The 25,870-nt window shown below is 50.6% G+C and overlaps 1 long non-coding RNA gene across 2 annotated transcripts; it reads left to right on the forward strand.

Moving 5' to 3' along the window:
• Positions 1-257: 257 nt before the first annotated feature.
• Positions 258-9,651, forward strand: LOC109492435. Of its 2 annotated transcripts, none has more exons than XR_006586916.1 (3): positions 258-492; positions 6,446-8,229; positions 9,180-9,651. It is a non-coding gene; the product is annotated as an uncharacterized LOC109492435 (long non-coding RNA). The 2 variants fall into 2 exon arrangements; XR_002146289.2 differs by having other exon boundaries at positions 271-492; positions 6,446-6,572.
• Positions 9,652-25,870: the final 16,219 nt, after the last annotated feature.

Raw genomic sequence — 25,870 nt, forward strand, 5'->3', positions numbered from 1 at the left:
GTCCCATTCATTCATCTTGTAATCCTGCATGGTACTCTGTTTCCAGTCCAAACAGACGGGAGTGTGTTTGCCAAGAATTCCGGCTCTCGCCTTGACCTCTCTGAAGCATTTGGAAGTGTTGACATTGTTGAATTCTTTCTCTTTCTTGAGACGGTCTCCTCCCTTTCCTCCCACGGAATTACTCATTTTCTTACAAATATTTATTGAATACTTGATATGGGCCAGGCGGTGTTCTAGGCCCCTGGGATACGTCGGTGAAAGGAAGCAGACAAAAACCTCTGCGCTCCTGGGGTTTACATTGTGGCCGGGGGAGGGAGGAGGCGGAAAAAACAGAAAGCGTAAGAAATAAGTTATGTGTTATTGAAGGTGAGAAGGACCACCGGAAGGACAACCCAGGCTAAGACGTACGAAGAGTTCGGGAGGGCGCTGGGCGGCCCGTGGTGGTTCTAAGTCTCATGGCGAAAAACGTAAATGGGCACAGACTCAAGTGAGGTGAGAAAAGTCACTGGGAATTACTGGGGGAATCCGGGAAAGAGGGGTCCAAGCAGAACAACGGTTGATGCAAAACAGCAGTCTGAAACAGGCCGGAAGCCCGCATGGCGAGGGTGGCTGGGAGCGACCAGAAGCAAGGGCTGAGAAGAGGGAGCTTCCCTGGAGACTGGGCTCTTGCTCTGAGGGGAATCCAGAGCTGCTGAGGGCTTTGGGTGCTGTGGCGGAATCTGACTTCCGTGTTGAGGGCCGTCAGGCAGAAGCAGGGAGACCTGTGAGGAGCCCCTTCAGGTGACAGGTGTGCGAGGTAGCAGGGGGAAGGAAGTGCTGGGATTCCGGATCTGGCTTGAGGACAGAGCCCACACCATATCTCTCCGTCCTTCGCTGCCCTCTCTTCTTCCTGCCTCCTTTCTCTCTGCACCCTAGCCCTCGGTAAACCCGGCCACTTAGGTGGCTCCCCTAAGTTCCCGCAGTCAGGCAGACAGGTCCCCCCACCTTTTTCCAGCTGAGAGCCACATCCCAAGATCCCTCCAGGTGGAACACCGTGGCTGAGCTTTCTATCTCTTGGATAGAGATTCAAACCTGGAACCTGGGGAGCTTGTTCTCAGTCTCTGAGTGATCAGAAGAGCTGTCCTGTGCTGAGAATTGAAGTGGGTCTCTTGGACTCTCGTTTAGAATGAGGAACACAGTACTTCGCAGAGTACATTCATATCTAGTATTCCATTATTTCAGGTGATGAAATAACCAAGCCCAGCAATAACCCTGGGATATGGCGTGGCAGGTACAATTACACTTGCTTATGAGTTAGATAACTAACACATCGAGGGACTTATTCAGTGATGGTGGCAGCGAGTGGCGGAGACGGGACTAGAACTCGGGTCTCCTGGCTCCTCGTCAGTGGGATCAGTCTCTGGGAATCCTGGAGCCCTTATCACAACATCATAAAGCACAAGTAAGAGCATCTTGGCTGCCGTGCGTTCCGGCCAAAAAATAACTGTGAAAACAAGCAAACTTCTCAGGGTTAGTGGACATGCCCTGGTGCCCAGGCTCAGATGGAGTGCCCTCCCCCCATAAAGAACCCAGCTTGGGCTGCCTCTTCTCCTGCTGCTCCCCCGATGATGTGAGACCCTGCCAGGTGCCATCTATCCATAAGCTATGCCAGGACGCTATCCTGCCACCAACAGGGCCCCTTTTCTTTGGGCTTTACTTTGCTATTAGGGGAGGGAAATGAGACACCAGCTGAAGTTTTACTCTGGGAGTGCAGAGTATAGACAGATCGCCGCCGGTTGTAGGAGCTGGGAGGCTCGGCGGCTGGTAATGGCCTTCAAACTGAATGGACGATGAAGGCTGAATGCGATAGCGCAGTCAGGCTATAATTAATTTAGAATTTGAAATGGAGAGAAACTTTAGTTATCTCAAGCTGGGCAAACCAGAGGTTGCCGTAGGGCTGTAATTCCTTCTCACATGCCTATCAAAACTATGTACCTAAAAAAGTCATCTCCATTCCACCATGGAGGCCCTTCTCTCTGACCCATTTCCCATTATTAGACCAATTAGTACTCAGCTTCTGTTCCAGGAGATTAATGATCTGTCGGTGGAAGGAAGGGGGAATTTATGGGCTGGCTCAAGGTGTCGCCAGAACCTTCCTCTCTCCCTAGTTGCTGCCCTCTGTGCCATACAGGTGAGCACTCAGGACTCAGGCCCCCTGGCAAGTGGTCCTCCTGGGGAGGAGCAGGACTTTCATTGACAGAGCAGTTGAAGGCGGAGCTTCAGCCAGGGGGCGGGACCTCTTCTGAAAAGGGTGAAATCTTCAACTCCTGGCCACAGCAAGGGGCTGCTGCCTTAACTGTTACATCTCTGAGGGACCTCCACAGGAAGGGTTTCCTCTTTCCCTTTGCCCAAGTGGCACACTTTGGCACTTTCCAGAACAGGAAAGAGAGGATCAGACGAGAAGATACCCTTTCCTAGCCTGTCAAAGAACTAAACAAAATGCTCTCCTTAAACATGAAGACAATGGAGTCAAGCGTATCTCTGAGGTCTGTGGTCTAAAAGATAGGAATAGGGACACCTCGGTGGCTCAGTCGGTCAAGCATCCGACTCTTGATTTCTGCTCAGGTCATGATTTCACTGTCCCTGAGATCAAGCCCCGTGTTGGGCTCTGTGCTGAGCAAGGAGCCTGCTTGGGATTCTCTCTCCCTCGCTCTCTGCCTCTCCTCTAGCAAAATAAATAAATAAATAAACATTAAAAAAAAATAAAAGATAGGAAGAGCAGGACAAGAATAAAGATGTAAATAAATATGCGAAATCCAACCAGAGGGAGCAACAATTGGCTGGAGGGCTGACCGCTGTGTCACAAGTCAGCAGAATGAGGTCATGTAACACAAGTATAGGTGAAATACATGTGGAGACCACCCTGTTTGGAGACTATTGGCACAATGACTCTGAAGCCAGGATTCACCTGGCAGTCAAGGTCACCAACAAGCACCCAAGCCATATTTCAGCCAGAGATCTACTGGTCATTAAAAATTCCCCAGTTAACTGGGAGGCAACCACAAAAATTGTATGAGAAAATAACCCAAAAGTTGTCTGGATTGATCCCCTAGCAGGCAAACATCTTTCAATCACAGAAAGATCTAGATTTAAACTTAGAAATGCTTAAGAGAATCAACCCACAGTGAGACTATTTTGTGGGTAAGGTGTTGAGAGAGCATTTTCCATGGGTTTCTCCTGTTTCTGCACATCTTGTGAGCAGACGCATGACTGCCTTTCTTCTGCACTATCTTTTCAAGGATATGTGGTGAACAGCTTCGGAAAACAGAGAGTTCCTCCAGAGCAAAGGGCAGGTTTATGTACTGTCCAGTACAATAAAGAGAGCGCCATCCTCCACAGCAAAAATGAAGCGGACTTACTGTCCATTAGAAAAGATCTGGGCGCCCTAAGCTCAGGGCTCCTCTCCCATAATCCATTGTGGATGCAGGTGTCACTTGGCCTGTTTCACACCACCCTTGGGGACTGGGACTCAGAAACTGGTATAAATGCTGAGATTCTACTATTGCTATGAGTAACTAAGTCCTTTGTCTCTGACTCAGAAGGCTCCTATCCTTTGCCAGCAGCCACCAAACTGATTATTTTGGAAGTAGGCTAAATTTCAGACTCTTCACAATTCTTGACGTAAGTATTCAACTCATATTTAGTATTTAAGTTCCTACAGTACTTAAGAGATTTTGGCTTATGCAATAGGCCAGTGTTGTGATTCCATATTAAAATTAAGTGATCTACGTTTGTGATTTTTGGGGGGCACCTGGGTGGCTCAGTCGGTTAAGAACCAGACTTTATTTAGCTCAGGTCATGATCTCACAGTTCATGGGTTCGAGCCCCGTGTTGGGCTCTGTGCTGACAGCTCAGAGCCTGGAGTCTGCTTGGGATTCTGTGTCTCTTCTCTCTGCTCCCCTCTTTCTCTCTCAAAAATAAATAAACATTAAAAAAATAAAATAAAATAAATTTGTGATTTTTTTAAATGGAAATTCAAATTACTTCACATGTAATGTAGTATGGATTTCAGGAATAGAATTCAGTGATTCATCACTTACATATGACACCCAGTGCTCATCCCAACAAGTGCCCTCCTTAATGCCCATCACACATGTAGCCCATCCCCCCCCCACCTCCCCTCCCCCAACCCTCAGTTTGTTCTCAGCTCAGTATTTAAGAGTCTCTTCTGGTTTGTCTCCCTCTCTGTTTTTGTCTTACTTTATTCTTCCCTCCCTTCCCCTATGTTCATCTGTTTTGTCCCTTAAATTCCACCTATGAGTGAAATCATATTTGTCTTTCCCCGACTAATTTATCTTGCTTAGCATAATACATCCTAGATTTACTAAATTTATATAGAGTGTAAAAACACTTAAAAGGACCTAGATTCATCTTGTTTATAAATTACAATTAATTAGACTTATGAAAATTGACTAAAGACCCTGGAAAGGCTTGGTTTATCTACCGGACAATTGAAGTACCTTACAGAGGAAAAAATATATATTAAATTTACAAGCCCAATTTCATTTATTTATTTAATGTTTATTTATTTATTTTTAATTTTTTTTAATGCTTATTTATTTTTTACAGAGAGAGAGAAAGAGTGGGAGAGGGGCAGAGAGAGAGAGAGAGACAGAATCTGAAACAGGTTCCAGACTCTGAGCTGTCAGCACAGAGCCTGACGTGGGGCTCAAATTGGGGAACGGTGAGATCATGGCCTGAGCTGAAGTCAGACGCTTAACCAACTCAGCCACCCAGGGGCCCTGCCCGCTGTCTTCTTTAAGTTTTTTTGGTGTTTGTTTGTTTGCCGTCGTTAAGTTTTTAGGCGGCCTTCTAACCCAGAATGAGACATTTCTTCTGATTTCCTATCTTAGCCAGCATGAGGAAGTTTCGAGAGTTTCCACTTGGGTTTTTCTTGCCACTGTGGCTCTTACTCCGCGACAGCGTCCTTCCGGCTCTCACGTGCGTCCTTTCCAGTGACACGTTCAGGGAACAGACAAATGAACACGAGGTGGGGTGTGAATCCGTTGAACTCACTATGAGATAGATTTGGAGCTAGAAGTTCTCCACATCAGGGGGAGGGTTGGGATGGCATTTTAAGTTTTAGCCCAGATCTTCTAGCCACAGCTCTTTAAAGATCTGAGTCATTCCTTTTCCTCAGGAGAAATAGCCATACGTTTTTTCAGTGACAGATGAAGGAGATAATCACTATATGCTTTGCCGTGATGCTGCAAGGACATTCCTCAAGGACACCCAGGCTCCCCTTCGGCAATTCGCTCTGGGTCTGACAACAGGCTCGGGTCTGGAAACCGGGCAAAGCATCATGGTTTTCCATTGCAGCAGCTGACATCAGTCTTTGCCTCGCCTGCCCTTCGTCTTTGGTACACAGTTCAAGCAACATGCTGCAATCTCACCACTAAGAGCACCACCGTCTGTTAGTCACGCCCCCCTGACTCTTGCAGATAAGGGTCCAGGTTGCCACTGGAACTCTTCTGCTATTACAGTCATTTGTCCACATCACCTCTGATGGGTTAGCCCTGCCAACCGTGCTGTGCTTTTCTTTAAAAAAAAAAAAAAAGTTTATCTTCGAGGGAGAGAGAGCGAGCGAGCCCATGAGCAGGGGAGGGGCAGACAGAGAAGGCGAGGTAGACTCTCTGATTTTACAGAATCTATTTTTGTATGCCTGCCTCACTGAGCATTCTCCCCCTTCTGCTCCAAAGACCGTTCTGGCATTAATGTCTCATTTGGTTGAGGCTATCCTTTATCACCACGCTGCGGGGCACTATGTCAGTAGCAGATTAGGGGGGCGCTAAGGGTCCTTGCCAGGGTGCTAAATCCTGAGTCATGGGAGAGTGCCCACATGTCAGTGAAGTCTCCCTTCTCCAGCCTTCTGTTTTCTTTCACGCCAGTTATCTCAAGATTCATTCCCAGATGGGACCTCCTGAATCACGAGGGTGCATGTTAGCTGGGTTCCGGGGCCCTTTCTGAAGACGGGAGGCATTTTTCGCGTCTGCCGTGCTGAGATATGCTAGGGCTAATTATTGGTCTTCCACAGGGACGGGCAAACTGTGGTCCACAGGTCAAACACGGCCTGTTTTTGCAAATAAAGTGTTGTTAGGACTCCAGCCATACCCATTCATCTACATATTGGCGAGGCTGCTTTTTTGTTTTGTGTTGTGTTTAAGTTGATTTATTTATTTTGAGAGAGCGCGCGCAAGGGCTTGTCCGCACGAGTGGGGGAGGGGCGTCAACGAAGCATGGCTCGAACCCACAAACTGTGAGATCTTGACCGGAGCCGAGATCATGCTTAACCGACTGAGCCACCCGGACACCCGTGCTTTCTGGATGCAGTGCACGAGTTGAGTGGTTATGAGAGGGGTTGCGTGGCCTGCAAAGCCTAAGATATTTGCTGTCTGTCCCTTTACAGAGAAAGCTTACCACCCCTGGCCGAGAAGCCACAAGGGCAAGTATCATCTTATAAAGCACCGGCTTCGGGTGAGACCTCCACGTCACCTTGGGGCAAGGGGAGGCTACGAAAGCACCGAGAGGGCCAGGTAACCTGAGGATTGAGGGGTCTGGAGCACACGTACCCAGACGACCCATTCTAGGCTGCCGGGTCCCGCTCTTCTTTACGGCGCCTTGACTTTGGCACCGGCTACTTGCTGGGGCCGTAACGTCAGACCTCACCACGCGTTTTATCAGGTCCAAAGCCACATGTACAGTGGGATGTGCCATCCAGCCCCGGCCGGCGACAGCCCTTTTACGTGCTACCACAGAGGGCTTCTGCCTTCCAATCTGGTGCCCTCGTCAATGGTTTTCTGACTTGGGTCTGCCGTTGTCTTGCTGCCCCCTGGGTTTCTGGGAAACCCCGTAGCCCCAGGCAAACCAGACCTGTTGGCCACCCTCGCTGTGGTGTCGCCGAGGTAGTAATTGCAGGAAGCGACCAAGACCCCAAGACTGGGGGATCATGGGGAAGGGTTTTGTCTGGGCAGGGGGCACCCCTACTGAGGGGGGGGTCACGAAACGGGTTACGGGAAAAACCATTAACTGGAACCACCTGTAGCTATCGGAACCGACTTCATCTCCAGAACGAAGAATCATCGCTGAGCGACCCTGGCAGCGATGGGAAGCAGCAAGTCCCTTCTTCCTCGTCCAGCCCCCTGTTTCCCTCCAGCGTCCCACGGCGCCCCAGAGCCTAATTCCACCCAGGCGGCGTGGAAATGGAATGTTGAGAGTCCCAGCTGCAGCATCACAGGGCACAGAAGGTCACCTCCCCCCTGGGGACACGGCTGCAGGTGCCAAATAACCAGCACGCGTCCCGGGTATTCACAGAAGGGGGTCTTCATGATGGGCTACAGCATGCCAGGGGGGATCACCACCCCTTCCCTGCCAAGACCCGGGTCCTCGTCGCCATCTACTAACAAATAAATGACCCAAGACACAGGATCTGCTGTCCGGACCTCGTAATACCAAGTGTCTTCGTTTGGACTCCCCAGATCTGATCCCATAGCAAGGGTTTGAGTGCAAGTGGTTTATCTGGGAGGTGGGGGGACAAATAAAGGGTGTGTTATCGGCCAGCCACCCCCATGGGTGGCTGCGGGGAAGCTTTGGCCTCCAGGGCCACAGCGGGTCCCTCTTAGGCTCTCGCGCTTGGGGAGGGGTTCACTGCACCGGCGCCACAGCTCTCCGCAAAGTGGCTGTTGATGGCACACGGTGACAACCACCGATCAGGCAGGAGGAGAAACAGGTGAGGTCTGTGGTCCCCATGAGCGAGATACCTGAGAGACCCAGTAAATAAGAATATGGCAGGTGGGAGGGGGCTGTGGTATTTCCGTGCAGGGTTTGAGGACTGGTCCTGTCCTGCCTCACCTGGGGCCCAAGTGACCTTCTGTGGCTGCAGAGAAAGGCCTCGGGCAATGAGACACAGCTGGAAGTCGGCTGGAGCACCCCTAGAGCGGAGGGTGCAGGCAGAGCACCCACAGCTTCTGCTCCAGGGAGGCAGGAAGAACGGACAGCCGGGGGCTCAGCAAGACGAAAAATTCACCCTCCTCGGGCCTGGGGCTCGCTGCTAACGCGCCGCACGGGGGGCACCTCCTCACAAGCCATGGAACTTGCCCTATTGTTATTGTCATTTTGCAGATGAGAAAACCGGGGCTCCCAAAGGTCTGGCAACTCGCCCACAGCAGTGGCCAACGCGGGCTGAGGTCCTAGGTCTGTGCGACCCCGAGTTAGCACGCCTAAGTGCCCTGCGACGGCTGCCCGCCCCCACTGGAGATGACGTGGGCGGGCAGACACGCACACATCTCCCCCAGGTGCCAGGCATGCAGGGCAGAGGCTCTGTGGGCCACTTGCCCATCCCAGGCCGGCTTGTCCCCGGCGATACTGCAGCACCGACTCTCTTAACTGAGGTCCCGTGGACGGGGCTGGTTTTGCTGAGCCAGAGAAAACACCCAATTTGCCTGGGTCTTGGGAGTTTCCTTTCTCTGGTTATTTTTGCAAGGCCGGGAAAAGAGCAAATCCTACCCCAAACTGACTACCTTCTTGCTGGGCGTGGTTTATGGCAATGATGTCAGGAACCCCCCACCCCGGGGGGGAGAATGGACCTTGCAAGTGTCATTTGGCCCTTTGAGCCCGCATTCCACGATGTTTAATCGTTGACAGCTCTACCAACTGGGGAGCAGATAAGACTTGTGTCCTTTTTATTTTTTTTTTTTTTTATTTTTTTTTTCAACGTTTATTTATTTTTGGGACAGAGAGAGACAGAGCATGAACGGGGGAGGGGCAGAGAGAGAGGGAGACACAGAATCGGAAACAGGCTCCAGGCTCTGAGCCATCAGCCCAGAGCCTGACGCGGGGCTCGAACTCCCGGACCGCGAGATCGTGACCTGGCTGAAGTCGGACGCTTAACCGACTGCGCCACCCAGGCGCCCCTACTTGTGTCCTTTTTAGATGACACATTTGACTTCAGTCCCTCCCTCCGTACCCGTTCATAAGTTGGCAAGGCCCCCCAGTGTGGAATATCCAACGAGGGAGTCTCATTTGATCTATAAATCTATAAATTTATAGATTTATAGATTTATTTATAAATTTATCTATAAATCTATAAATCTGATTGATTTATAGATTTCTTGCTCATTCTTTCTGTTTTCTCTTTTCTTAAGGGCTCATTGTGGAATAATTAAAACACGCACAAAAGCAAAGAGAAAAGGAAAATCAACCCCTACGAGCGCATCACTCAGCTGCGGTCATGATTACTCAACCACTCTCGTTTCGCCCACACACTCCCCGGATCCCTGGATTATTTAGACCGTATCACTGTGGTGCTCTTCTAAAAGTATCGATTCCTAAGCTACTCCCTCTGAATTTTCTGATTCAGTAAGTCAGGACTGGGGTCTGAGAATCTGTATGTTTTTATCAGTTCCTCGGGTTTCGGAAGCTATAGTATAAAGAAACGAACACGGGTTCTACAGCAGGCAGGTCCTAGTATGAGTCCTGGCTTTGCCCAAGCTATGCAACTTTGGGTGAAAATTCAGTTTTCAGGCTTTTTGTCTCGAAGAACCACCACCTCTGTCAACCTGTGGTCTACTGAGACCGTCTGATCCTTTTCACGTTAAATAAATGCTATCAAACCTAGTATCCCTCAGCATTCCCTTGTCTTGGTGTTGGGGTGGGGTTGGGGGGCTGGGTTACTTGGGAGCTATCCTGTTTGGGGATGGCTGTGTTTGCAAAAATCTCCCCAACCCTGTCGCCGCACCCCCTTCAGTCCTGTGTAGCCTGCCTCACTCTGTTTGCTCGAACTCCCCCTGCCCAGCTCCCTGGGAAACTAAAGGGTGAAACTTCTTCTAGATGGGCGGTCTTCACTTACAAAATTCTTGGACCTGGCATAAGCTTGCATTTGGTGCAGGTGGCTAACCACCTTTTTTTTAAACCAAGACGAATCCTTAATTTCCGGGGTTGGCGGTCAATCGCTGGCTGCTCGTAAAAAAGCAAGCAAGCTTCACCAAACTGCAAACACAAGAAGTTTGCAAGCTTTTGGTGTGCTCAGCACTTTTCGAAGGAAGACTGCATCCACTCGCCAGGAATACAGCTTCTTTTGTGTTGTTTTGTGATTTAATTAAATGGAGTTCAGAGAGAGGGAAAATAAATAATTGGAGGGGGCTGTTTACAAAGGGATCTGTTCCTCTGGGCAGAGTCTCCGGAGCCCCTGGGGGCTTGTGCAGGAACCCAGGAACTGCCACCACCTGAGGCCAGAAGGAATGAGAAGAGGGAGTCCAGAAGAGAGAGCCCTGAAAGCGGCAGCGTCCTCAGGCTGGGAGACACACGCGGCCCCGGCCACCTCGCAGGGAGAGAGCCGGGGGGGCAAGCGCACAACCTCACTCTCTCCACCCCGCCCCTCCATTCTCCTCACTGGCTAAACACAACCGAAAACCATAGAATTTGGAAGCCTGTCGACGTCATCCATATAGACCTGGATCCGACACGGCGGGAGTAAAGTGTGCAAGTGGATCTGTACGATCTAACAATAACCATCTGGCAGGTGCCTCAGTTTTCTCATCTGTAAAGTGGGAATCATAATGGAACCAGCTCCTAGTGTGCTATAAGGATTGAGAACTGAACGATGCCAAGCGCTCGTACAGTGCTCTCCCTCCTAGACAGACGGACAGACGGACAGCACTACAATAACAGCACGTGAGCACTACAGGGCAAGATGTACTTAGTAAGCACGGTGTTAATGTTAGTCGTCGTTCTCAACTCAGAGGAAGTGATGGGCATTCCAGGCAGAGGAGACGCAGAGGACAAGGGTTGCACCACCCAAGGGCTGGCCATGGTTCTAGGGACTAAGGAGGGCTGGTTCCCTCCTCCCTAGCTCCCCCTAACTTCTTGGAGAGAGCCCAGGTCTACACAGAAGGCACACAAACATCGAAGGGAAGCCTGAGCACATCACTGAGCCTGAAGTTGGGAACCGGCTTACGTTAAAAGCAGTGGCTTGAGGGTTTTGATCTGAGTCAAGAGAAGAGAGGAGTTCAATCCTAAGCTTGAACCTGGACTAGTCAATGGCTGGGAGGGTGAGGACAGACATGTCCCCATGCTCTGCTATCAGCCACCCAAGGCCAAGGCCATCCCACATCTAAACCCACCCAGCCTACGCCTGGAAAAGAATTGTCCTTTCCCATCATCCAGGATATTTTAAGGCAAGTGACTCCACGTCGCTGTGGGGTGTTCCGAGGCACTGGAGAGAAAAAATGGGCCACACGTCCACCTAAGAATGAAAACAGGACCCGCCACAGTCTGGACTGAAGCGCTGGGAAGGCTGCCTTTACCCCTCTCCACGGCACGGGTAACGGAGGAGAGTGGGGAGGCCAAGATTGGTTTAATGTGGATCACGGATGCCCTGAGCTCAGAGGGTGTGGGGCTTCCTCATTCCTGTTCCTGGGAGGGTGGATTGTGGGTGGACGGAGCATGGGCAGACCACCTGCTGACTATCCTCTGTGTGATCCCAGGGAGCAGACTCTGCTTGTGCTTCCTCTTGGGGACTAGAAGCTGGACCAGGCGATATTCAGTCCCGTCACATCTCAGCTCTGGCATTTTGAGTTTACGTTTCTCTTGTGGGCTTGAACAGTCAATGGTTCCTAGGTCCTAGAGAGACAGAGGAACATGTTGGAAAGGACAACTCTGAGAATCGAGAGCAGTACAGTCCGGGATGGTGGGCACCCATCAGTCTTCCCCATCTCTACCCCTCCCGGCTCAGGCCCTGCCTGTGCAAGTCAGATACGGGCTCTGGGTTGAGCCTCCAGCGGTGATGGGTCCGTTCATGTTTGCACAATGATCTGCAGTAACAACCACTACGGTTTGAGAAGGATAAGTATTAATTTTCTTTGAACGTTTGGAAGAATGTCTCTGAAACGACATTACAGAGCACGACCACCCCACTTTCCTGGGTGCCTGACCTGCAGTCTATTACATGAGAAAGAAAGAAGTTTCCACCTCGTGTAATGCACTGTTCTTTGGGCGTCTTTGTTACAGCACCTTGCCCTGCACCTTGACTAATGCAGCAAGCTAGCCTTGACTTCAGAGTCCCACTCTGTGATTTCCTAACCACGTGTCCTTGGGCGGGTGACCTCACCATTCTGGGCCTTAATTCCCTCCACTGGTAAATTGGAAGTATCGGCATCCATCTTGAAGGGTTTTGAGAATTCGAATAAAGCATGTAAAGAATCTTCGGCGGTGCCAGGCACGCGGCAGGGTCGCAGCGCAGTTACACTGTAGGAACGACGGCTCGCGCGATAATGACCGGTCTTTCGCAAGCTCGGCCGCTACGAACGCATGATTCTTCTCTTTGAAGAGAACTTACCTTTCCAGAAAGGTGTGTGCCACTCAGTCCTGCCCCCTCTCCATTCTCCTGCCCTCCTAAGCTCTTCATTCCATCACACCTCACCTACACCCCGATCCTGATGCTAGACAAGTTATGACCTTAATCCCATCCGCATGTCTTTCCCCAGCCTTTCCCCAGTTCATCTTCCAGGCTCTGTTCAGGTAGAAATCTTGTCTTTTTTCCTGACTACTCCCTGACCCACTCTCTTTACCCTTCTGCCCAACTTCATTGACTTAACTCACTTTGGCTTGACTTCATTAACCCGGCAACTTAAGGTCTGAGCTGACTCGTTTCTGCCACCTGCTCCTGTCCCTGTTTTTCCCTTTACTGATACCCCCTTCTATTTCATCCTCATTTCCTTAGCGCAACTTCTAGTCCACCTTGGCTGGAAAACACAGACGAGTCTGCCTGGAAAAGCTGCCAGCCGCCGAGCACCGTGCCGCGAGCTGCCTTGCTCTAGTTGTATAGACATCAGACAGACATACTCAGAGGCACAAGCTTTGGGTCAAATCCTGACACAGCTCTGCTGCGTTCCAATCCTGGCCCTGCCATGCTTTAGGAACATGGTCGTGCCCAAATTGCCTCCTTTGCCACAGGATTCCTTCCTGCGATATGAGGAAAGATGGGCTGCTGAGGCTTAAAAGATGCAAGGCATTAAAATATTTAAAATAAAATAGGAAACGAAAGAGATTTACAACTGATACAATAGAAATACACAAAAAAAGGGGCGCCTGGGTGGCTCAGTCGGTTGAGCGTCTGACTTCAGCTCAGGTCACGATCTCGCGGTCTGTGAGTTCAAGCCCCGCGTCGGGCTCTGTGCTGACAGCTCAAAGCCTGGAGCCTGCTTCCGATTCTGCGTCTCCCTCTCTCTCTGCCCCTTCCCTGCTCATGCTCTGTCTCTCTTTCTGTGTCAAAAATAAGTAAACATTTCAACAAAGATCTGAACAGACCAATTACCAGTAAGGAGATCAGTCATCAGTAATCAAAAACCTGCCAACAAACAAAAGTCCAGGGCCAGATGGCTTCACCAGTGAATTCTACCAAACGTTCAAAGAAAATTAATACTTATCCATCTCAAACTCTTCCAAAAAATAGAACAGGAGGAAAACCTTCCAAATTCATTTTATGATGCCAGCAGTACCCTGATATGAAGACCAAACAATGATGCCACAGAAAACAAAATTACAGGCCAACATCCCTGATGAAAATAGCTGCAAAAATCCTCGGCAAAATACTACCCCGTTTAATTTTACAATCCACTGAAAGGCTCGCCTCTATGATCACGTGGGATTTATTGCAGGGATGGTTCAACATCCCCTAAATCAGGCCGTGTGATACACCACATTAGCAAAAGCAGAGGATCAAAATCACACGATCGTCTCCATAGATGCAGAAACAGCCTCTGACAAAATGCAGCATTCACGATAAAAACTCCTGTCGCTCTTCGCAGATGAAATGCTATTATACAGAAAACCCTGGACAGTTCGTCGGAAAACCGTTGGAACCGATAAGCAAGTTCGGTAACGTTGCAGGGTACAAAATCAATGCCCTAAGATTGGTTGCAGTTCTATACGTTGAAGTATAGGAAAGAGAAGTGGAGAAAACAATCCCGTTGACAATTGGCTCAGAAAGAATTAAAAAGCTAAGAATAAATTTAACTAAGAAGGTGAAAGACCTATATGTTGAAAAGTACAAGACATGGGGCGCCTGGATGGCGCAGTCGGTTAAGCATCCGACTTCAGCCAGGTCATGATCTCGCGGTCCGGGAGTTTGAGCCCCGCGTCAGGCTCTGGACTGATGGCTCAGAGCCTGGAGCCTGTTTCCGATTCTGTGTCTCCCTCTCTCTCTGCCCCTCCCCCGTTCATGCTCTGTCTCTCTCTGTCCCAAAAATAAATAAACGTTGAAAAAAAATTAATAAAAAAACAAACCCAAAAAACCCACACAATCTGATTTTAAAATGGGCAGAGAGGTGTCTGAGTGGCTCAGTTGGCTGAGCGACCAACTCTTGATTTGGGCTCAGGTCATGATCTCAGGGTCATGGGGTTGAGAGTCTGCTTAAGATTCTCGCTCTCTCCCTCTGCCCCTCTCCCATGTTCGCATGTGTGCATGCTCTCTATCTATATAGAAGATAAAAACAATAAAGTAAAAATGGGCAGAAGATCTGAATAGATATTTTTCCAAAGAACACATAACAGATGGTCAAGAGGTACTTGAAAGGTAGTCAACACTATTAATCATCCTGGAAATGCATATAAAAAACCTCAGTGAGGTATCACCTCCCACATGTTAGAAAGGGCATGATCAAAAAGATAAGAAATAACAAGGGTTAGCAAGGAGGTGGAGAAAAAAGAACCTTGGTGCTCTCTTGATGGAAATGCAAATAGGCATGGCCACTAGAGAAAACATGATGGTGGTTTCTCAAAAAATTCACAATAGAAATACCATATGATCCAGCAATTACACTCCTGGGTCTTTGTTCAAAGAAAATGACAACGCTAACTTGAAAAGATATCTGCACCCCCACCCCTCTGCCATGCTCACGGCAGCATTATTTAAGCAATAGCCAAGCTACGGAAGCAACCTAAGTGTCCAAGATAGATGATTGTAGACATTGTGATATACACATTTGACCCTTGAACAATGCAGGGGTTAGGGACACCAGCCCCCTGTGCAGTCAAAAATCTGTGTATAACTCTTGACTCCCCCAAAACGTAACCACCAATAACCTCCTGTTGACCAGAAGCCTTACCAATAACAGTTGACTGACACATATTTTGTATGTTATATGTATTATATACTATATTCTTAAAATAAAGGAAGCCAGAGAAAAGAAAAATGCTATTACAAACTCATAAGAAAGAGATGATATGTCTATACTACCATACTGTAAAAAAATCCATGTATAAGTGGCTCTGTGTTCAAGTCATCGTTATTTAAGGGTCAATGGAATACACAATGGAATACTCTTCAGCCATTAAAAACAAATCTTGCCATTTGTGATGGCTTGAATGGACCTCAAGGGCGTTATACTAAATGAAACGAGTCCGACAGAGAAAGGCAAAACCCAGTTCGCAGATATAAAGCACAGAATGGCGGTTGCCAGAGGTGGGAGATGGCAGGCAGGGGAAATGGTGATGGGGGACCAAAGCTAAAAAGAAAAAATACATTAAAAACAAACTCCTCAATGCAAACCCACGATAAAGTTAAAAGGCAAACTAGGAACTGGGTGACAAAATTTCTACAAAGCAGGTTAAATGTTAACTGGTTAAATGGAAGAAGCATTCTTATAAATAGACAATGAAAATTGGAAATAACCTAAATACCAACAATGGGGGACTGATGAAATAAATTATGGGCATTGATAAAACAAAATAAAAATATGTAGTCATAAAAAAAGGAGCCCTTGGGGCGCCTTCGTGGCTCAGTCGGTTGAGCGTTCAACTCTTGATGTCTGCTTGGGTCATGATCCCAGGGGCGTGGAGCCTACTTGGGATTCTCTTGCTCTCTCTCTCTCTCTCTCCCACTGCCCTTCTCCTCCACTCAAACTCTCTCTCCCTCTCTTAAAAAAAAAAAGCCCTTAGGGGCGCCTGGGTGGCTCAGTCGGTTAAGCATCCGACTTCAGCTCAGGTCATGATCTCGCGGTTCGTGAGTTCAAGCCCCGCGTTGGGCTCTGGGCTGATGGCTCAGAGCCTGGAGCCTGCTTCCGATTCTGTGTCTCCCTCTCTCTCTGCCCTTCCCCCGTTCATGCTCTGTCTCTGTCTCAAAAATAAATAAATGTTAAAAAATAAAAAAAAATTTTTAAAAAGCCCTTAAATAAATATCCAACCACGGGGCAACAGGGTGTCTTCTCTGAGGTCTTTAGTAACATAAAGAAAAATATTCAGTATATATATATATATATATATATATATATATATATAATACTTAGAACAATTTCTGGCATCTAGGAGTACTGAGAAGGTACTCAGTAGATTTTAGGGGGTTACCATTATCATGTCCCTGTCACCCCTTCTCCAGTATAATCTAGTCCTTGTTATAGCAGTAGAATATGCAGTGAAAGCCAGAGCTTTTCGGAAACCCGTGGCTCAGAATTGGAGGAAGGAAAACTTGAGCAACAGCACCCACTCAGAGGGGCACAGCTACGGACAGACTCTTGGGCAGGTCAATCCTCCCTGCCTAAAAACCTTCCTCTTATCCCCTCTCCACACCCTCTCCTCCACTGCCTTCACTTTGCATGGCCTGGAACCCACCTTTCGGAGATTCCTCTTCGCTAACAAGCATCCTTCCGGGATGCAGACCCTTCTGGAAGGGTTTCTTTCGCAGTGTATGTAAGTCCTTTCCTCAAGCGTGGTAGTTTCATTCGCAGTGAGAGCCTGGAACCTTGGCCAGCAGGGAAGGGAGGGAGGAGAGAGATCGTTTGAGTACGAGTGTAGGCAGACGTGAGTCAGATGTTGCAGCAAGGAGCTGAGGGTGTCTCAGATGAGGGTCCTATCACCCAGAGTCTATGGAGAGGAGGGTGAGAAGTGCAGATGGCCAGAGACAAGTGCCTTTGATTTCAAAATGCTGCTTCAGACATGGTTCCCTTAAAGAGTAGGAAAGGAAAAGTTTCACATGGGGAAGGAAGGGTTGTAATGAAACCATCTCATTTCCTGCCCCTGCTCCTTCTACCCTGTCCCCTCTACCCACTCTCCACCCAACCACATCCTCAGCCCTGTCTGACCCTCAATCTGAAACCCACCATGGGGTTTTGATTCTCTTTTATTTGTTAGAGTTAGCCTCAGACTTTTCCCAGGTTCAGAGTCAGTTCTTAGATGCCAACTCAACTACCAGTCTTCCTGCCTGGATTTCATCTCAATCCCTTTGCTTACTCTTCTGATATGAGCCTCTCTCAACCCCTGGCAACCATGGGAGTCTGCTGAGCTGGGTCATCCGTCCAAAGCTGATGGCCATCTGCTTCTGGACTTGCCAACCTGTCCAGGTGAGCATCTGCCCTGGTCATCGCTCTGGATGTGTCTCTCTCTGGACACGGACGGGGTGGTGTCTGTCCCAGGACCTGGGATAAGAGGCATCCTCCTATTGTCTTCCTTTCTCCTAAACTAGATGGCATCTGCCACCCAGGGCCAGTGGCTCTGGCTGGTTCTTTAAATACTTTATTTTAGCTGCATTAGAGCTTAGATGGATTTTGCCATTATTATTGCTATGACCAGTGAAGTTAAGCACTAAGCATATTACTTCTTTAGGGAAATAATGCAAGCTCCAAACAACCAACTTAAAAGGAACTTTGAGAAACCACTCACATTAAAGGAACTTTTGAAAGACTCTCTATGCACCTATTTACAAGATTAGGGAGCAAGTAGAGATCACTCGATGGGCCTTGGTGTTATTTCTGTCCCCACGTAGCGTGCAATTAGCATTCAATCCACATACTAACTTCACCCAAGACCAGAAGCTGAAATATAAATACCACTCAAGCGAGGTTATTTAGATCCTCAATCAGATCGACCCGATCTAAGCCAATTATTTTTTCCGGCAGAGTTAATTAGAATGTGTCTAAAATGAGTGAGATGTGAAAGGCAACTTTCCATTACTTATTCCTTTAACAGTTGCCTTAAAGCCGGAGTCTTGTCCTTAATTTCACATTACAAGTACCTTCTAGAAAGGATCAGGTCTACATGTAGCCTTTTAAAATTGAAACCAAATTACGTTCCCGATAATTTCAGCTGAAATATTAAATTGGGTAGAAAGTTAATCACACGGACGTAGGAAGAATTGCAAGTGGGAAATAGAAGTCCTAGGGAAGAAGCGAGGCTGGGAAAAGAGCAAGGATCGATCTCCACGGATTTTTGCTTCCCTCCCTTAAAAGCCTGCAGCGTTTGAATGAATCTAGGAGAAGTATGAGGGGCCTCTGTGCCGGCAGTTTTCCGGGCCACATCTGGCTTTTTGTTTGACATCAGGGTACATCCCCTCACCTCAAGTCACCAGCAAGATCACATCACCTTCCCCACTCCCCAGACTTGCCGCCCGCGAAATGGGAGTACGCTCTCTTTTGTAGACTGGACTTTACGGTTTACGCTGTTCTGACCTCAGAACAACTTCTGACTGATAAAAACACGAGAAGTTGCTTTCAGGGCAAACCCCTCATTATTTATTGCTCAAAAGCGAAAAATTACAAGAGAGAAAGAGGCAAAAAGCAAGATCAACGATTCATCTGATCTTGAACTAGAAAGGACACAAAGCATATGCTCGCAAAGGGCTGCCTTTTCCATTCTCGACTTTGTACTCCCAGAATCCAATGAGAAGTGCGAGACAACCAACGACCCCCCCACCCCGCCCCCCAACCCTGTGTGTGGGTCTTAAACCGCTTTTCTTGGCCTTTTCTCATGGAAGGAGAGGTTCTGAATGCAGATTTAGAACCTGTTTTAAAGCCCAAGACACGCTTTAAACATCTGTGTATAGTGTGTGTGTGTGTGTGTGTGTGTGTGTGTGTGTGTGTGTATAGGAGGGAAGGGAAGGGACGGAGATTGTGGTGTATATCTCGGGGAGATGTAGTAAGCTATTTTCTGTCTTCCAAGAGCTCCCCATCTAGGCTCATCTCCTGCCCAGACCTCTTCCCTGACCTCCAGACCCATCGATCAAACTGCCTGCTCCCCCGTCTCCCCTTGGGTAGCTGCTGGTCATGTCGGACCTCACGCAACCACGATCCTGACATTCCCTCCCCAAAGTAGCAACTTGGGTAGGCGTCCCTTTCTCAGCTGATGACAACTGGACACTTGCAGATGCTCAGGCGAAAGCTATGAACCCACTCTCCACATCTGGGGTCCTGGGTCTCGCTGTCCCTCCCCACATCGGGTCCGAGTGCAAATGCAGTCGGCTCCCCCTTCCACATACATCCAGGATCTGACCACCGCCTTTCGAAGCAAGCCAGCCCCCATCTCTCACCTGGGTCATGGCAGGAGCCTGCTAAGTGGTCTCCCCACTCCTGCCCTTGCCCACCCACTCTCCCCACAGCACCCGGTCTCGTCTGAACGCAGCAGGGGAGCCATCCTGCTGAGATGCGATGCCCTCCAGTGAGTCCCAGCTCACTGCAAGTACGCGCCTATGTTCTTACAGTGACCTGACGGGCCTGTGGCCTCTTGGCCTCATCTCCCCTCCGGGCACACTGGTTCCTTCAAGAGCAAACCAGGCGCTCTCCATTTTTCTCATTTATTACTTATTGGCTGTCTCTCCCCACCAGGATATCAGCCCAGTGAGAGGGGGAAGTTTTGTTTGGTTATTCAACGCTCTCTGGAGGCAGTGGCCACCTGGAGCAAGTGGGCTGCGGATGCCGAGGAGACGTTAGCGGGCGTAGAAGGGACAAGATGTTCCACGCAAGAGTCTCGGGGTAGAACGCCGACAACAGTGCCTCACGCACAGAGCAGCTGTCAGTCAAAATGTACTAAGCGGACGAGCGAACAAGTACGTGAGCAAGTGAAAGAACAAGTCAACGAATCGCTGACTGAAGAGATGATGTTCACGAAAGAACCCAAGTCAGAGTGGGCGCCAGGAACACGGGAGTTTCCTCAGCGTTTCCCTCGGTCACCTGGGAGAGACCTGGAGCGTCACACGCCCGAGGTGGAACTGCTGCTTGTACACAGGGCAGCTCCCGGGGAGCCAGGCGAGGCCTGCAGCGTCCGTCCTGCTTCCTGAGTGCCTCGGATCTTTCTGGAAGCAAACCTTCCAGAAGTGGCTGTCTGAGGAGCAACTGCTCCCACCCACCTTAGCTGGCCGGCACTTCTCAGCTCCAGTCAGCATGGATTCTGATGGCGAGGAGAGTGGACCCCAAGACACACGGGTTCCCTGGATGTCTGAGCCGGGGGGGGGGGGGAGGCCATGCCACTGAGGAGAGCGCACGTGGTGGGGCCTAGGAGTCCCTTGGCACAAGTCACTTCCTGCTAGGGCCTGGCCTGCCCTACTCGCCTGGGGAGCAGACCTTCCGCGCAGCCCATGGCCTTCAAAGGTGAGACATGGCATTCCTCGCACCCCCAGAAGGTCACGGCCAGCCCCCACGGGGGTGCTGTGCTCCACCTTCCCGATTCCTGCGTGCGACGTCACACGCTCCTCCGGGCTGTCACCACCTCCAGACAGTTGCCCCATGGCCGTTTTCACTTCCCCTTACGTCACGCGACCCACTCGCCCTGCTGCTGTCACTAGATCGAGCTCCACGAGCAGACCACGCTGGTTTACCCTCCCTCCCCCAGTTGCCTCGCACGGTGTGCTTAAAGAATGACAGGGAGGCAGGGCGCCTGGGTGGCGCAGTCGGTTAAGTGTCTGACTTCAGCCAGGTCATGATCTCGCGGTCCGTGAGTTCGAGCCCCGCGTCGGGCTCTGGGCTGATGGCTCAGAGCCTGGAGCCTGTTTCCGATTCTGTGTCTCCCTCTCTCTCTGCCCCTTCCCCGTTCATGCTCTGTCTCTCTCTATCCCAAAAATAAATAAACGTTGAAAAAAAAAAATTAAAAAAAAAAAAAAAAAAGAATGACAGGGAGGCATAACCGGCATTTGGTGGTTCTAGAACAGTGAGAGCATGCGTTCCATATCAACCAGGGTGGTGAGGAACAAGGTCAGAGGGATACAAAACCACCTGCCAGGCTCCCCGGAGTAGACCGTCCCATCCCTCGGGTAACATGACGAACGCATCCGCTTGGGCACCACTTTGCCTCCCGTGTGTCCCCACGAAGTTCTCGTCGCTGAAACCGTGTGGCATTTGCACATCTGTCCTACGAGAAGGCGTCCCGACCGCGGCATTCCGTCCGCGCGACGCTGGCTTGGAGAACAGTTCCTGCCGTCCGAGGGAAATGCGCGCGTGGGGACGGCTGGCAGGCAGGGCTGGTAAACGTTCACAGAAGAGAGCAGCTAGCGGAACGCTCTCGATAGCTGAATTCACGCGGGAGAGCTGGACTCTCCACGTGGCGTTAGGTGAAAGGGGGTATTGCCATCAAGTCAGAGCTCGGCCTCTGGCTCCCCCCAAGGATCTAGTTTCCTGAGGGGAGCCAACACAAGAGCACCACTCGATCTGGTTTCTTGGGGCCCAGGGAGGGTGACCCCACCCGATGCCGGGAAGCCTTCCCACTCCATCACTGGTTCTTGCTGGTGGCTTTCAGTTGAATCTGTGGTCCAAGCCAAGAAATAGGCCTTAGGGACACCCCGCTCTTCAAGAAAACCACAGGCCTCCCAGGAAGTCTTTGCCTTGTGCCCCTGCCCGTTGGAGCATTGGAAATGGGCTCCGGGGAGGCACGGAAGGGTCTGGAAGGTTCTGGAAGGGTCTGGAAGGCGGATGTGAGTCGGCTTCAGGCAAAGGACTGCCAGCACATGCATTGCACTCTCCGACGTGCAGCCTCAGAAGCCCGGGGCTGCAAGGACCGTTTCACTAGTCCACTGGGTTGAGCCAGTCCTCTCCTCCCAGGAGGAAATGGAAGCCCGGGGCTGTCAAGGGCGTCATGGAAGGACACAAGCGGTGACAGAACCGAGACTGGAAACCCACCGTTACTCAGCTGGTCAAGCTCTGTCTTCTACACAAACTCCACGCATGGCCCAACGGGAGGAAGTTGCATGTGCGTGCCCATGTGCACGCACGTGTGTCGTGTACGTATATGTGTGTGACGTGTGTGTGTTGTGCCCGGCCCTCGCCCAAGCCAAGTCTCTGCTCTCAACTGAGGAACAGGAGCAGAGCAGGGAGATGCAGAAAGCTACAGATGCCCAGCCAGACATTCCAGTCTGATTGGCTTGGCGTGGAACCTGGGCCGTGACATTTAAACAAATCTCCTGAGGTGATCCTACACGTACAGCCAGGCCCGGGGACTCCTGGACGAAATGACCACCGAGCGTCCATCAACCCAAGCCTTCCGGGATGTGTGACTCCACGGGGACAAGCTCCCGTCCATCCTGCCTGGAGCTTGGCCGGGGGAGGGCAGGCCTCACGGGGCGATTCCAGCATCCCCTTCCTACCCAGGCCCCTTTCCGCCAGAGATCTTGGGCTGTCCCCTGGCTCCTCGGAGCCACCTGTACCCCACAGGGTTCTACCAGGGCCCAATCTTTGGGCAGGCCTTTCTTTTGCCCTTCCTGGAAATGATTCGCTCCAACCTCCGAGGAGACTTGGCTAATCTCTGAGTCGCGTTAAGGGCTGAAATTGGCTTGATATGTAACCCTTCTCATATAAGCCTCTGTTGTGGCTTGAATTGCGCCCCCCCCACCGCCCCCCAGTTCCTATGTTGAAGCCCTACCGCCTCAGAATGTGACCTTATCTGGTGTCTTAGTCAGCTCGGGCTACATAACAAATTTGCACGGACTGGGTGACTTATGAACAACGGAAATTTATTCCTCACAGTCCTGGAGGCTGGAGGTCCACAATCAGGGTGTCAGTGTGGTCACCTGCCGATGGGGACCCTCCTCTTGGCTCCTAACCAGCGCCTTCTCACTGTGTCCTCCCATGGCAGAGGGGTGAGGGAGCTGTGGGTTCTCTTCGATAAGAGCATCAATCCCATCATGAGAGCCCATCCTCATGACCTGAGCACTTCCCGAAGGCCCCACCTCTTAATACCGTCACTTTCAGAGGGTGGGATTTCAACATACGGGGTGGGGGGGCCCAAATATTCAGACCATAGCATTTGGAGACAAGGTCTTTAGAGAGGTCATCAAGACGGGGTCATTAGGGTGAGCCCAATGCCAATAGGTCTGGCATCCTTACAAAAAGGTGAATTTGGAACCAGACATACACACAGGAAGGAGGCCGTGTGAAGATCAAGCCGCGTACAAGGCCTGGGATGGACGCTTCCCCCACAGCCCTCCAGGGATGGAACCCGGCCAACACCTTGATCTTGGACGTTCAGCCTCCAGGACCGGGAGACAATAATGCTCTGTTGTTACAGCGCCCCCAGCCTGTGGCACTTGGTCACGGCAGCCCAGTAAGAGACCAGTGCCCTTCTACAAGGCTCGGGCCACAGCGCCCAGCACAGGACAATGGCCTTTGCCAAATGCTTGTTGGCCGTGCCTCGCCTGTCCCTGTCTCACTGCATTGCTACCATCTAGGTCGCTTACCTTGTCAAGCTCTTGCTGTTTCAAGAACTCAGTGCATAGTTTGGATTGCAGCAACAAGGGGAAAGACTTGAAGTCTGCTCTGTCACCAACAGAGATGCTGGGGTTATAAAGGTGAAGGGCGTGCCCCATGCCCCGTCGGAGGTCACCAGGGGGCCAGGAAGGTAAGAGACCCAGCGCGGTGGGTCTCCATACACCGGGTAGGTGCTACGATAGGTCACTGGCCGTGGGGGGCCAAGAAACAGACTTCTCTGGGAGGCTTGGAAGGTTGGTCAGCATTAGCCAGATGGCAAGGTCTGAGGGGTCATCGAATTTGTTCCTGGACTGAGAAGTGTCAGCGCCCAGACCGGAACCCAGGGCTCCTGGCTCCCACGGCCGAGCCCCGTGTGCTCTCTGGGAGCCTGGGCTTGGTGGGGAAGCCGAGTCTGCCTCCAGCTCTCAGGCTGGCAGTTCACCGGGTGCGAGGAGCCCAGGTGAGGTGGGGGATTCCGTGTGGGCACAGGGAGCCTCTACTCTGTCCTCACACTGCCGTTCTAGGTCTGACCCGAAGTCTCCGAAACTATATGGCTGGGGTATTGCAAACCCATTCTCCCTGTGGGCAAAACGAGGCATAGAACCTGGGCCTTTAGGAGACTCTTGGTCAGAACCAGGTCTCTGGTGGCCATTAGTCAGTTGAGCAGCGGTGCCTTAAAGGTTTGTGACGTCCACTCGGGCTCTTCTTGGGGTAAAATGATGACACCTTCCCGAGTAGCAGATAATCGAAACTTAATTCCCACTTCGATTTAGCGGACAGTCAAAAACCACCTCCCTCCCCCGCTCCTACACTGGGCTTTCCACGTGGGACCCCACAAAGCCATGACGCCTGACTTACCAACCCTTGGAGACTAGAGAAGTGTCAGCGCCTTCATATACCCTTGATGCCTTATTTTTTGTGCATGTCAATGAAAGGGGACAGATGTGATTATTTCCTGAGAGTCTAAGTAACACAGCCAAGGTCGTGTTGCCACGGTGGGGAAAAAAAAAAAAAATCCACCCAAGTTGCTTCTCTTTGTCCTTGAAGCAAACCCTGGAAGTCCTAGGCTTTGACATCAGTAAACCATGAGCCATTTTTCTGGTTTCCTGAATGCCTAGAAAAGTAATTAAGCTAGACGTGATCAATAAGAAAGGCTGAGGCCAGGCGAGTGAACCTGACTTTCCTCCCACACTCTGCACCTTCCCCCGCAGGTGAAGCAGCTTCGTGGATGGTTTTCCAGCTCTTTCCGCCCCCCGTCTGCTCCCCCCCGCCCCCTGTGGACCCCAGCCAGGGAAGGGACTTGCTCCGGGAGGCTGCCCAGTTGGCCCTTGAGAACAGATGCCTTGTTTTCAAGTGCTTTAGCCAGCAAGGGGATAAAGGGAAAGGTAGAGGGTGAGAGATGTACCCTCACAGGGGAGGAGATCTCGGATAATCCGCGCACAATAGAGAGATTGTGGATCACTAAGGGGGAGCTGGGAACCAGGCATTGTTCCCTTTAACGTCTTGTGGCCAGTTTTTACTATTTTATTTTTTTAATGTTTATTTATTTATTTGAGAGAGAGAGAGAGAGAGACAGAGACAGAGCACAAGCAGGGAAGGGGCAGAGAGAGAGGGGGAGACACAGAATCCGGAGTGGGCTCCAGGCTCCGAGCTGTCAGCACAGAGCCTGACGCGGGGCTTGAACCCATGAACCCTGAGATCATGACCTGAGCCAAAGTTGGATGCTTAACCGACTGAGCCACCCAGGCGCCCCTACTATTTTTATTAAAAAAAAAAATTTTAATGCTTATTTATTTATTTATTTAGAGAGTGCAAGCAGGGGAGGGACAGAGAGGGAGGGAGGCACAGAATCCGAAGCGGGCGCCAGGCTCCGAGCTGTCAGCACAGGGCCCGACGCGGGGCTCGAACCCACGAACCATGAAATCATGACCGGAGCCCCCTTTACTATTTCTGAAATGCTACTTTCATCATATCCCTCTTTTGCCCAGAACCCCCCCGGTGGACCCAAGTACTATGCAAGTTACAACTTCATAGTACTTTCCATGTGGAAACTCTCAGGCAAGGAATTTCCCTGCCTGGGAGGCCCCCCAAGTCAGCAGAGGGTCAATGACTCAGTCTTGCACCCTGGTCTCCCAGGCTCCTCTGCTCCTGCACGCTCGCTCAGAGCCCTGCTTGCTCATGCAAATGTCCGTCTCCACCACTGGACTGCGGGCTCAGGGAGCAAAGAGCCTGCCTTATCTGGACTTATGTCCCCGACACCCAGCCCTGCACCAGCCCAGAGTGAACGCACCAGGGCCTGCAGAAATGAATGCAGAGGCTCCTTCCTCTGGGCTTCAAAGCCTGTCACAACGTAGCCCGAGATCACTTCCCGACCTTGTCCCCACTTTCATGAGCCTGCG

The sequence above is a fragment of the Felis catus genome, chromosome D2, assembly GCF_018350175.1.
Source record: "Felis catus isolate Fca126 chromosome D2, F.catus_Fca126_mat1.0, whole genome shotgun sequence".
NCBI lineage: Eukaryota > Metazoa > Chordata > Mammalia > Carnivora > Felidae > Felis > Felis catus.